An 11209-nucleotide genomic window follows, 5' to 3' on the forward strand; every position below is an offset into this window, starting at 1 on the left:
ATGAAAAGAAGGAGCCAAATGCAAAGCAAAGTTCTACTTCAGTCAGAGCTGAGTAAGCACTTCATACTTTCACAAAGAGGGAGGAGGTCTCTGGCTGGACTGGAGAATGTGTCTTCTGCTTAAGGTCTAGGTGATGTCTCATTTTTTTCCCACCAAACAAAAGGGGCCCAAGTTTGTGGAAGCCACATGGAATGAAAGAGAGAAAGGTGTTGAGCCTGTCCCAATTGTGGTAAACCTACTGCCAAAAAAAAAAAAAATGCTGTATATAAGTGCAAGTTTTAACATATAGTACCTTGCTATTAACAAAACTGTCCCAACTAATAGCTCTGAACAACAAAATTAACAACATCTCTCTTGGGCCATGCAGGCAACAGAGATGGGCAAAAATTTACAGTTGTTGGGAGATGGGAGAAATATCCTCTTCCCCATTATCTCAAAAAATATTTGATGAAGGCTTAATAAATCTCAGATGCAAATTATTTAATATGTATTCATACGTTTGCCTCCTTTAGAAGTAAGAAGGCTAATGGAAATCTGCAATGAAAAGCCTTTATAGGCTTTGAGGATGGATGTCAAGGAATTTTGTGGTTTGAAAATAAAAAGTCCTATTACAAAAGGCATCTTGTCTATAATTAGAATGGAAAGACAAATGTTTTGGTTGAAAAGGAAATACTTTAAAAGATAAACTCAGACAAAAATTAAGAAAGAGTAGGACTATTACATGGAGTATTCCATTGTCCTGAAGAAGCAATGAAAAGACTGAATTTTACAAAAGGAAAGAGAAGAGTAGGAGGAATACAAGAGAAAAATATGTTGAAATGTAAAAGACAAAAACCTGAGAATTTCTCAGATAGTCCTTCGAGTTATGAATGAAAGGGTACCATCTATTCGTTTTCATTCATTCAATGAACATGTATTGAGTGTCTATTTTTGTACCAGGCACAGGTAAGTGTTGAAGATAAAACGAAGGCAGAATAGATGCAGTTCCTTCAAGGTGGGGATGGCATATATTAACCAAAGAATTACACACATATCTAATTATAAACTGTGAAAAGTGCTGTGATGCAAAAGAAGAGGATGAAAAAAGAGCATGTAACAGAGTAAAGTGATCTAGTTGGAGGGTGAGGGGAAAAGCTTCCTTTACATAGGTTATTTGCATTGTGTATCTCGGTCTGACCTGAAGACGAAACGCTAAGACAAGAATTTGGGCACAGGTGACTTACTTCAGAATTGATTCCAGGCAGCTGTGTGAATAGTAGGGCAGTGAGACGGAAAGGAAGGAAAACCATTAATAAGCAAGTGACCACTGTTGTAAGTGGGGCTCAGTCCTGCTGGGGACTCTCTGAGAGACTTTGTGGAACACCCCTAGAATGTCTCACTAAGGGATATGAGGTTGGGATATTTATGCACCAACTCCCATCCCTCATTTGTTCAGGGTCACTCCAGGGGTGTTAAAGTCTCAGCTCTTGCAACTTCTCCTTCAGCCAGAGGTACATAGAAAGCTTGGACACAATAAGTCAGTGGTTCTCAAATTACCAGAATCACCTAGAGAACTTGATAAAACACAGATTGCAGGATCCCCACCCCAGAGTTTCTAATTCAGTAGATCTGGAATGGAGATGAAGAATGTGCTTCTGACGAATTTCCAGGTGATGTTGATGCTGCCGGTTCAGGGACAACACTTGGAGAACCACAGCTCTAGATTAGATATGGGGCAGGGCATCAACAGTATCTGCCACATGCTAATATTTAAAAGATAATGGTCATTACGTAGACAAAGAGTTAGAGGAGAACTGTCTAGGTAGAGGAAACCACCTACAAAGACCCTGAGGCTGGAGGGAGTCTGTGCAGTAAGAGAAACTGAAAGGTAGTGCCAAAACAGAGAGAGAGAATTGAACAAGATGAGACTGGCAAAGTGTGCAGAATCAGGTCAGTCAGGGCCTTGGGGGCATGGTCTGGATAGCTACGTTTCATTCTCCCATTTATTCCACAACTATTTATTAAGCGCTTGCCGTGCGCCAGGCACTGTGCTAGGTGCTAGGGATTATGGCTATGAACAAGGCAGATGAGAGCAGGTTGCCACAGGGACCTCCATTCACACGAACTACAACATGAATGGTGTCCATGGACTGTGCACCAAGATGCAATTGGAAGTTCCCTCTTTTCAAGGAGCTTACATTCTAATGGCAGAGGGGAAGGCTAGGTGAGATAGAGAAAAATAAGCAAAGAAATAAAGATGATTTCAAAGTTTTGGTTAAGGTTTATGAAAGAAAAAAAAAGCAGATGAGAAAATAGAAAGTAACTGGGGGCTAGAGGGGAAAGCTATTATAAAACTGCGTGGCCAGGAAAAGCTTTTCTGAGGAGATGACGCTGGAGCTGAGAAAGATAGTCATGGGAAGAGGCAGGGAAAAGGTGGGGAGCAGGCTAATGGCCAAGTGCTGAGACAGAAAAGTGAGGAGGTCTGAATGACTGAAGACAGTAAGTAGGAGGCCATGGGGATAGGGTGGCCCAGATCCTGTGAGGCGTTTTGAGCCATGGTAAGGAGTTTGGATTTTATTCTAAGCATAATGGAGAGCTGTTGATGTTTCTAAGAGAAGAGTAAATGTTGTGATTTGCATAATTAAAGGATCACTCTAGCTACTGTATAGGAAATGGACTGCAGAGGGAAAGAACAGAGACTACTTAGGAGGTTATTGAATAAATAATCCACATGAGAAGACAGTGGCTAGGACCAGGATGGTGACAGTTGGAGGCGTAGAGAAGTGAATCAACCTGGATCTATTTTAGAGGCAGACACTGTTAAATTAGTCATCGGAGAAGGGGTGGTAAAGATATGTTGGGAAATCAAGGCTGAGACCTAGATTTTAGGCTCAGCAAATGAATGAATGGTGGTGTCATTTACTGAGGTGGAAAAGGAACAGTGATTGAGGGAAGGTCGGTCTCACATCACACCTGTTAATTCAAAATGCTTATTACACATGAATCTGGGCTAGACATTTCGGAATCATCAGCACACAGTATTTTAAGTCTTGAGGTAGGAGAAGATCTGCTAGAGAGAGAATGCATAAAGAGAGGAAAAGAGGCCTCAGACAGGGTCCCATACCTACCATGTTGCATTTAGAGATCGGCTAGAGGAGAAGGAGCCAGCCAGGGAGACTGAAGAAAGAAGACAAAGAGGTGGAAGAAAAACAAGCAGATAGCAATTTCTATACTCCAAGGGGAGCAAGCATTTAGAAAGAGTGCAGACGGCATCTAATGCTACTGAAAGCTTAAGGAGAGGCTGGAAAAGGCACCATATGTTTTGTAGCACAGATGTCATTAGTGATGTAAGAACAGCTTTGGTGGAGTGGTAGAAACAGAGACCAACTTGGGGTTGAGTTAAAAAGTAATTTAGATTTGAGGAAGTAGAGATGTTGCATACAAGTATTTCATTTGAGTGGTTTTGTGTTCGAGGGGACCATAGCAGTAAATGGGTAATGGAGGGATATATGTAATCAAGGGAGACCTTTTTCTTTCTTTAAATGAGAGACTTTAAATGAGCGTCTCTTTATATGGTGATGAAGGTGATCTGGAAGCAAGGAGAGAATTGGATGAAGCAGAAAAAATTGTAGATGTAGGAACTGAATGAATACCACCAAGAGTGAAGTCCTAAAGTCTGTGCAGTAAGAGAAACTGAAAGGTAGTGCCAAAATGAAGAATTTATCTTTAAAATAGTGCATGAATAGGATCCCAAAATGAAGAATTTATCTTTAAATTGGTGCAAGTACACTTTTTCCATTTCCTTACGAAGTTCTTAGTGAATTATTTACTGAATTTAGTTCCAGAGAGAAAAAGATTTGCAGTGACACCTCCCAGGCACCAGATGGTGATATTCAGCTGTGGTCAATTCTCTGTCACCTGAGCACCTTCTTAGGAGTGAGTAGATGAAAAGCACTTTTGTCCTTGCAAGTTGAACTGAGTTGGCCCTATGGCAATTGGAATTGTAAGTGACTTTCTGGTTTGGCTCTTTTAGTGGAACTGCAATTCCTGGTTTGGGAAGAATAGAGGGTTTATGCATTTAAAGAAGACATTGAGACACAAAGCACGAAGAGTAGGGATCATTTCTCAGAATGGGGATTGGGAGTCAGCAATTTACCTGCTACCAAAAACTGGAAGGAACCAGCTAGATAATAAATTACACTGAAAATCAGGGAGGTGGCTATTGTGTTCATTAACAGGGAAACACTTCCAGTTGGAGGTACTGCTGTGTTATAGAGACTGTATGAAGGCAGCTGTGTGGATTGGCCTCTTGGCCTGCGGCCTTCCGGTGATTTATAAGGGGTGGCTGTACTTTCTCCAGATCAGCTGACTCCCAGTAGCATCTCTGGGCCAGGCAAGTTGGCATCTGTGCTGTCATCACTGATTTCCCTTTGTGGGACTTTGAATTCCTGCCCTAGATGTACTGAAATAATCTCTTAATCACATCCTTCCTTTTTCACATCCCGGCCCCAATCTGACCTCCTGGGAGGCTATCCTTCTGAGCAGCATAAACCCCACCCTCTCACTGGCCAATATTAACAGTACTTACTTAAATATGTTATATACCCATTTGCTATATCTTGCTGTGCCTTTCTATTTTCATAAAATGGTTAGAGACTTCCAATAATCCAATCCTATCCTTTGCAAACTGGTGTGTATTTCTTGTGTCTTGGCAAGAACTGCTCCTATTTTCTTCTGCCTTACAGTTTCCATAGTCTTTATGCATGCTCAGGTCTCCTTTGTTTTGAAAAAGCATCTTTGCTCCTGCGACACCTTCAATTACCATGCAATTTCTTGCTTTCCTTTCCCTGATAAACTTCCCTCTTTCTTCTTTAACTCTCTGAAACCTGTCTTCAGCTATAAAATTGTCCTCTGTAAGGTGAATAATGATTTTCATCAGTCCTTGTGTGCTTCAGTCATTATTTATTCTCCTGGACTTCTCTGCATCATTTGATACTGCTGACCACCCTTTCCTTCTTGAAATGATTCCTTCCTTCCCCTCTCCCTTTCTCCCTCCCTTCTTTCCTTTTTTTCTTCCTCCCTTTCTTCCTTGGCTTGCTTGACTCTGGACTAACCTGATTTTTTTCCCACCTCTTATTCTTTCTTCTTTGTTGCCTGAGATGATGACTCTTCTTCCTACTTTTGACTTTGGGGAGCAGTTACCCAAGGGTCAGTCTCATTTGGGAGGTTGAATCATCAATTAAGGTTTGCCTCTATGCTAATGATTTCTCTGTGTGATTCGATCCTCTCACAAGATTGCCAGGTTTTTTATCTAACTGCCCTCTAAATGTTTCCACTGGGACATATGGCTTTCACCCCAAGCTCAATATTTCTTTTTTAAAACACCTCATCTTTCCCTTGCTCCCTGAAATCAGCTCCTCTCAATTTCCATTTCCCAGTTCAGTAATGCCACTGCTCTTCTTGGTCACCCAAATGTTAAAACTTCGAAGCATTTATGACCTTCTTTTTTCAGACCTAGGTTTTAATCCTAGTTCTTCTGCATACCAGCTGTGTGATTTAGGACAAGTTGTATAACCAGGTGACCAATCTGGCCATCAGTTAACTCGCATTAAATAAAGATAATAATAACAACTCAGGGGTGTTGTGAGGAACATTTAAAGTGCTCTGCACAGCACTTACAACCTCAAAAATGCTCAAAAGCTTCTGGTAATAATTCTTTTGAAATTCCCTCTATCTCCTACCCTTTTATTGCTTACCTTACAAGCCAAAGGCTTTTTCTTACACTTAAGTAGGAACAGTGTCCAAAACAACCTTCTAGATTCTAGTCCATAGCCCTTCCAATCCATCATGCATTTTTTTATTGGATTAATATCATTTGAATATTGCTTTCATGATATTACTACCATGCACCAACTTTTTAATTGCTCCTGTTTTCTATCTCAGAGTCTAAACCTCTGTCCTCTCTAGTCTCACCTCACTCTATGCTCACTCTTCCCTAAAGCCTCTCCTTGACATTTTTTCCTTCTCCCTGACTGATAAGTAGGCCATGCTCACTTCAGCTTGATGCTTTCCCACTCAACTCTTATCCATAAGCCTAACTCTGTCTACTCCTTCAGATGCACTTTATCTTTTTCATAAAATGTTCCATGACTTCATAGATGACCTCCTTTCAGAGGCTAGATTATCATAGTCCTCAAAATGGATCCATACTTCACAATTTAGTCTTTAGATTAAGAAAGTTTTTCTCCCTTCTAATTTTTTAATTGTTTTTTGGAAACACTTGTATACTAATATTAATAACAACTGAAAGATGGAAACAACCCAAATGTCTTTCATCACTTGAAAGACATTTGGGTTGTTTCCATCTTTTGGCTATTATTAATATTCATATACAAGAATTTGCATGGACATATGTTTTCAATTCTCTTGAATATGTACCTAGGAGTAGAATTGCTGGGTTATATGGTAACTCTGTTTCATGTTCTGGGGAACTACTAAATTGCTTTCCAAAATATCTGACCACTTTGCATTCCCACCAGCAATGTATGAATGTTGCAATTTCTCCACATCCTAGCCAAAATTTGCTTTGTCATCTTTTTTATTATATCATTCTAGTGGGTGTGAAGTGTTACCTCATTATGGTTTTGATTTGCTTTTCCCTGATGCCTAATGATGTTGAACATTTTATTATGGACTTATTGGCCATTTGTATGTCTTCTTTGGGGAACTGTCTATTCAGATCATTTGCCCATTTTTAATTAGATTATGTGTCTTCTTACTGTTGAGTTGTAATAACTCTTTATATATTCTACACATGTTCCTTAAAAGATATGTGATTTTCAATTATTTTTTTCCCATTCTGTGGGTGTTTTTCACATTTTTGATGTTGTCCTTTGAAACATAGGCATTTTTAATTTTGATAAAATACAATTTAGTTTTTCTTTTGTTACTTTTGCTTTGATGTCTTATCTAAGAAGCCCATTGCCTAATCCAAGATTACAAAGGTTTACTCCTATGTAAGAAATTTTATAGTTTAGCTCTTACATTTAGGTCTATGACCCATTTTGAGTTAATTTTTGTTTAAGGTAGGAGTCTAATTTCACTCTTTTTGCATGTGAGTATCCTTTCTGATGTTTAAAATAAAAGCTCCTGCTTAGATAGATGTTCCTTAAGAGCTTGTTACATGTTATACATTTACATGTCTGTGTCAGTGCCCTACCTGCATTGTGCTAAGCACACAATTAGCTACCTTGTTTGTGTGAGTATGTGTGTGAACACATCATATTTTTGTCAGGAGCAGAACATTTCACAAGGTGAAACGATACTCAAATTTAAATCAAAGGCAAAATATATTTTGAAGTATCACCCAGCATGATTTTCTACAAAAAACTTTCTATAGTCTAGAGCAGTTAAGCACAAGTAGTGCATTTCTTTCTCCTTGAAGTAGAGATGTTATTATATTTCAGAGCCTTTCTTTACTTTGTTTAGGTCTGTGTTGAAATGGCTTCTCTTAACAAGGTTTCTTTGTTTCTCAGTTTGCCAGTCCTTTTCTTATTTTATTTTTTTAGGCCAGGCACCCCTTGGTTGACCTCACAGATTGCAAGGACCTTGTCAGCTTACAAGCCCTTATTTTTTATTTTTTTACACCTATAGCACCTGGTCTTCCTAGGTGGTCTCCCGTCCAAGTACTAACCAGGCCCGACCCCGCTTATTTTCTAAGAAGAGACAGGATCGGGCTTGTCCAGGGTGGCATCGCTGTAGACACCAGTCCTTTTCTTGCTGTCTACAATGACTGCCCACTTCTATCAAAAAAAGTGGCCTCTACAACCTTCCCTCCCACTCTGAGTTCACACCCTATGCCCCTTGATTTCCTTAGTAGATTTATTATGTTCCAATTTTGGCAATCCTTGAGACAAAGGGGATTTTGCTCAGCTGATATTTAACAGGAATAATTCATTACACTTCATCATGCTGGCCTCACATGGCATTTTTTTTAGATGTGCTGCCGAAGCAGGCACTCATATTTTTTTAAGAGCATTTTTAACCACCCTTACACAATCACACTCACATACACTTATTTTCTCATATCCCCCAACCTTTTCTTCAAACCTAGTGGTTATAGTCTATATTGACCTTTTAGAAATATAAGGCACACTTTAGGCTCAGAGAAAAAGCTGAAGTCAACCTGCGGATTACGAAGGCCGACCGCTGCATTTGATGGCAGATCTGTGAGGTATCATTTGGTCTAAATCTAAGCCCAGTGCTTGGTACCTTATTTGGATATTGCTGCTTTCAATGCTTGAGCTGTTCTTCCAAACACTGGAGTTCTCGGCTACTTTTCAGTATGATGTAAGTACTACAAGTATTGCACTGTCTTAGAGCTGCTAGTGGGAGATTTCAGATAAGATTCCACATCTGAATATACTGAAAAAAATTCAGGTGGAAGTAAATATTTAAGAAATGCACTCGAAATTCTCATTTTGATAAACTAGGAAAAAAAGTTTCAGAGATTCGAGTCTAACTCCTCTATAATCTTCAAAGCAACAGCATGAAATACTCAAAAAAAAAAAAAAAAGTAAAGAAAGAAAGGAAAGAAAAGCCTGACGACCAGCTGCACCCATCCTAATCTAATTTTTCCTCCAATAGTACTTAAGAAAGGAGAGGGTCACTGCCTTCCTGTGCTTTATACCACTCAAACATAAACTGTTGGTTTTCTAAAGCTAATAAAGTCTCTTATAAAGCTATAATTATGCTATTTCAAATGTTAAGAAATGGGGCTGTTATTCACGATGTTAAATTCCCCCCAACCCCATTACTAAATGTAGGGAACATTCATACAAGTGGGCAGCAGTCAGTGTAGTACGCATTGCGGTGGGAGGTTCAAAAAGTAACTCACTGGAGAATAAGAAAAGGGCTAGAATGTGAAAACAGTATTAAAAGGGTTTCTGAGACATGACAATTGGCTTCAACAAACTTGTCTGAAGGAAAGAGAATATTCAGAAAGGACATGGATATTTTTGGTTCTATAAAGGCATGTTGTGAGAAGCCATAGTTATTTGGAGCTTATTGGAGCACTTGCAAAGGTCGTCAAGGTACAATTCTTAGCCTCATTCCAGGATCCATTTTAAAACTCTATCCCTCCACCTCCAGCCTTTTTCCCCCTTGTTTTATGCCACTGATAATGTATTTACTCTCATAGTTTATGCATCCTTATACAGTGTCATAAATCTTTTTGAGATAAGGTGTGGAAATAAACACGTAAAATTTTAAAACCATAATTTCTGCAATAATGAGATTTCTCCATGGGAAAGACCTACTGTTTCCTTGATATCTGTATTGATTTGGTAACGGCATGTTTTCCATTTTCTTTGTGCCAAGCTATTTGTAAATGTGTGGGCAATGCAAAGAATTGGAAGTCCCTGACCTCGAAGAACTCGTTTATTTGAGGATATTCAAAAACACACACAAGGAACCACCTGAAAACCCTGTCCAGGAGTCTGGTAGCCACTATATCGGTTTTGTCTATCGCTGTGAATGTAATGGCAAGCACAGAGAAATTGAGATCCTGAATGCAGATTCTGAATACCTAGCTTTGGAGTTTGTAGAAAATAAAGAATAAAAGACAAAAGAAAAAAACGAAAACAAACAAAAACCTCCCATGATCTCAACACCCTGACAGCGTAACATTTTGATGTTTCCTTCCAGACTTTTTTTCCCAGAATATTTAACGATAAGCTTGTGATTTTACAGCTGCATGGTTTTGTACTGTAATAAGCAAATCCCTATTTTATTAAAGACATTTTCTTATATATTTTAACACCATAGTTTACATAAACATTCTCTTCTCTCCGAACGTTCATATTGCTTCCAAGTGAAGCAATATTCCATGGGTAGAACTAATTGAAGAGTGGAGAGACTACAGACTTGGGGGCATCAATTTCTCCATGACGACTAGCTGAAAATACTGTAGTGGTTTTCCTTATATTTTGTGCCAAACCTCTGGCATCTGACTAAATTTCGCTGCTTTCCTTTCACTCCTTTATGGGTCCCACCCCTTTCTTGAGGCCTCTAACCTCCGTTTCCCAATTGCGTTGATGAAGGTTTATTTACCTGGTGGGTTCTTCTCGGGAGTGCTTGACACAGCTCAAGACTTTGAGACTTTTAAAACTAGGGTCTTTTATGGGACCTGAGATATCTTATCTGACTCTTCCTGCCCTTAATTTTTTGAGCCATGCGTTTGCCAGCAAGGCAGTTAGTTTCTCTGGCTCGTTGCTTTTGAACAGAGCCGGCTCCACAAAATTCAACAGTAAAGAGAGGAAGTGGAAGTAGAGTGAGAAGCTGGAGGACCATTCTCCATCACTAGTCAGTCTCAACAGGTAAGGTTTAGTTCTTCCCTGTACTTGATGGCACCAGTCCAGAGCTATTAAAATTCCTTCGAGGTGTGGCTGAGGGTGGAGTAAGAGGATGTACATCCATCTAAAAGCCTTAGTAGACTGTTAGATCTAAGTTGCACATAAAAATACAAATACGTAGAAAGAGCCAGAGAGTCTGGAGAAAGTTTCTGAGTAAGAAAAAATAAAAATAAGAAATCGCTGCCCTGATTTTTCTCTTAAACAAGAGCATCGTGGGACGTATTTGACTCGCCTCTGGTTGGAGCTTCCGAACGGGTTAAGAGCGCGTGCAAACTCTGGGGAGTCCAGTAGGAGTTGCTGGTAGTGCCGGACATTGCTTGCAAAGCAATTTTTGCGGCTCACCTCCCTCTGGGTTTTCTCATTCTTTTGTGGGATGTTCATGGGGCCGGCTTGGGCATTTACTTTTTAAAGTTTCTACGTCCCCAACCCCTCTCTCCAGCTCCCGGAGTGCGGTACCTCTCACCGCCCCCAGACTTTTGGACGCACTCCAGGCGTGGGGAGGGGCGGAGGGACTTTGTTTCCTGAAAACGACCTTGTCCTGGGAATTTCCTGTGGCCATTTCTCACGGTCAAGCCCCTTCCTCCAGATGGAAGCGCAGACACCCACGGCCGCAGGCCCGGCGAAGCCACAGACATGAGCGCGGAAGGGAGCGCCCAGCCGCCCACCCGCGCTCCCCTCGCTGCTCTCGCTCCCCCTCCTCAGGTCCCGCCGCAGAGAGCCCGGATGTTGGATTCAATCCCTACGTCGGGTCCTTCATTTCCATAAAAGGGCAGTGGCTCCGCGGGGCTGAGATTGCTGCTGCCGCCGCGGCGGGCGCC

The 11209-nt window shown here is 40.5% G+C and overlaps 1 long non-coding RNA gene across 2 annotated transcripts in view; it reads right to left on the minus strand.

Annotated features, from left to right (window-relative positions):
- Nucleotides 1-11209, minus strand: part of LOC107196298 — a 165098-nt gene that overhangs the window by 36945 nt on the left and 116944 nt on the right. The window lies entirely within an intron of this gene.

This window comes from Pteropus alecto, unplaced genomic scaffold (assembly GCF_000325575.1).
Source record: "Pteropus alecto unplaced genomic scaffold, ASM32557v1 scaffold86, whole genome shotgun sequence".
In the NCBI taxonomy this organism is placed as follows: domain Eukaryota; kingdom Metazoa; phylum Chordata; class Mammalia; order Chiroptera; family Pteropodidae; genus Pteropus; species Pteropus alecto.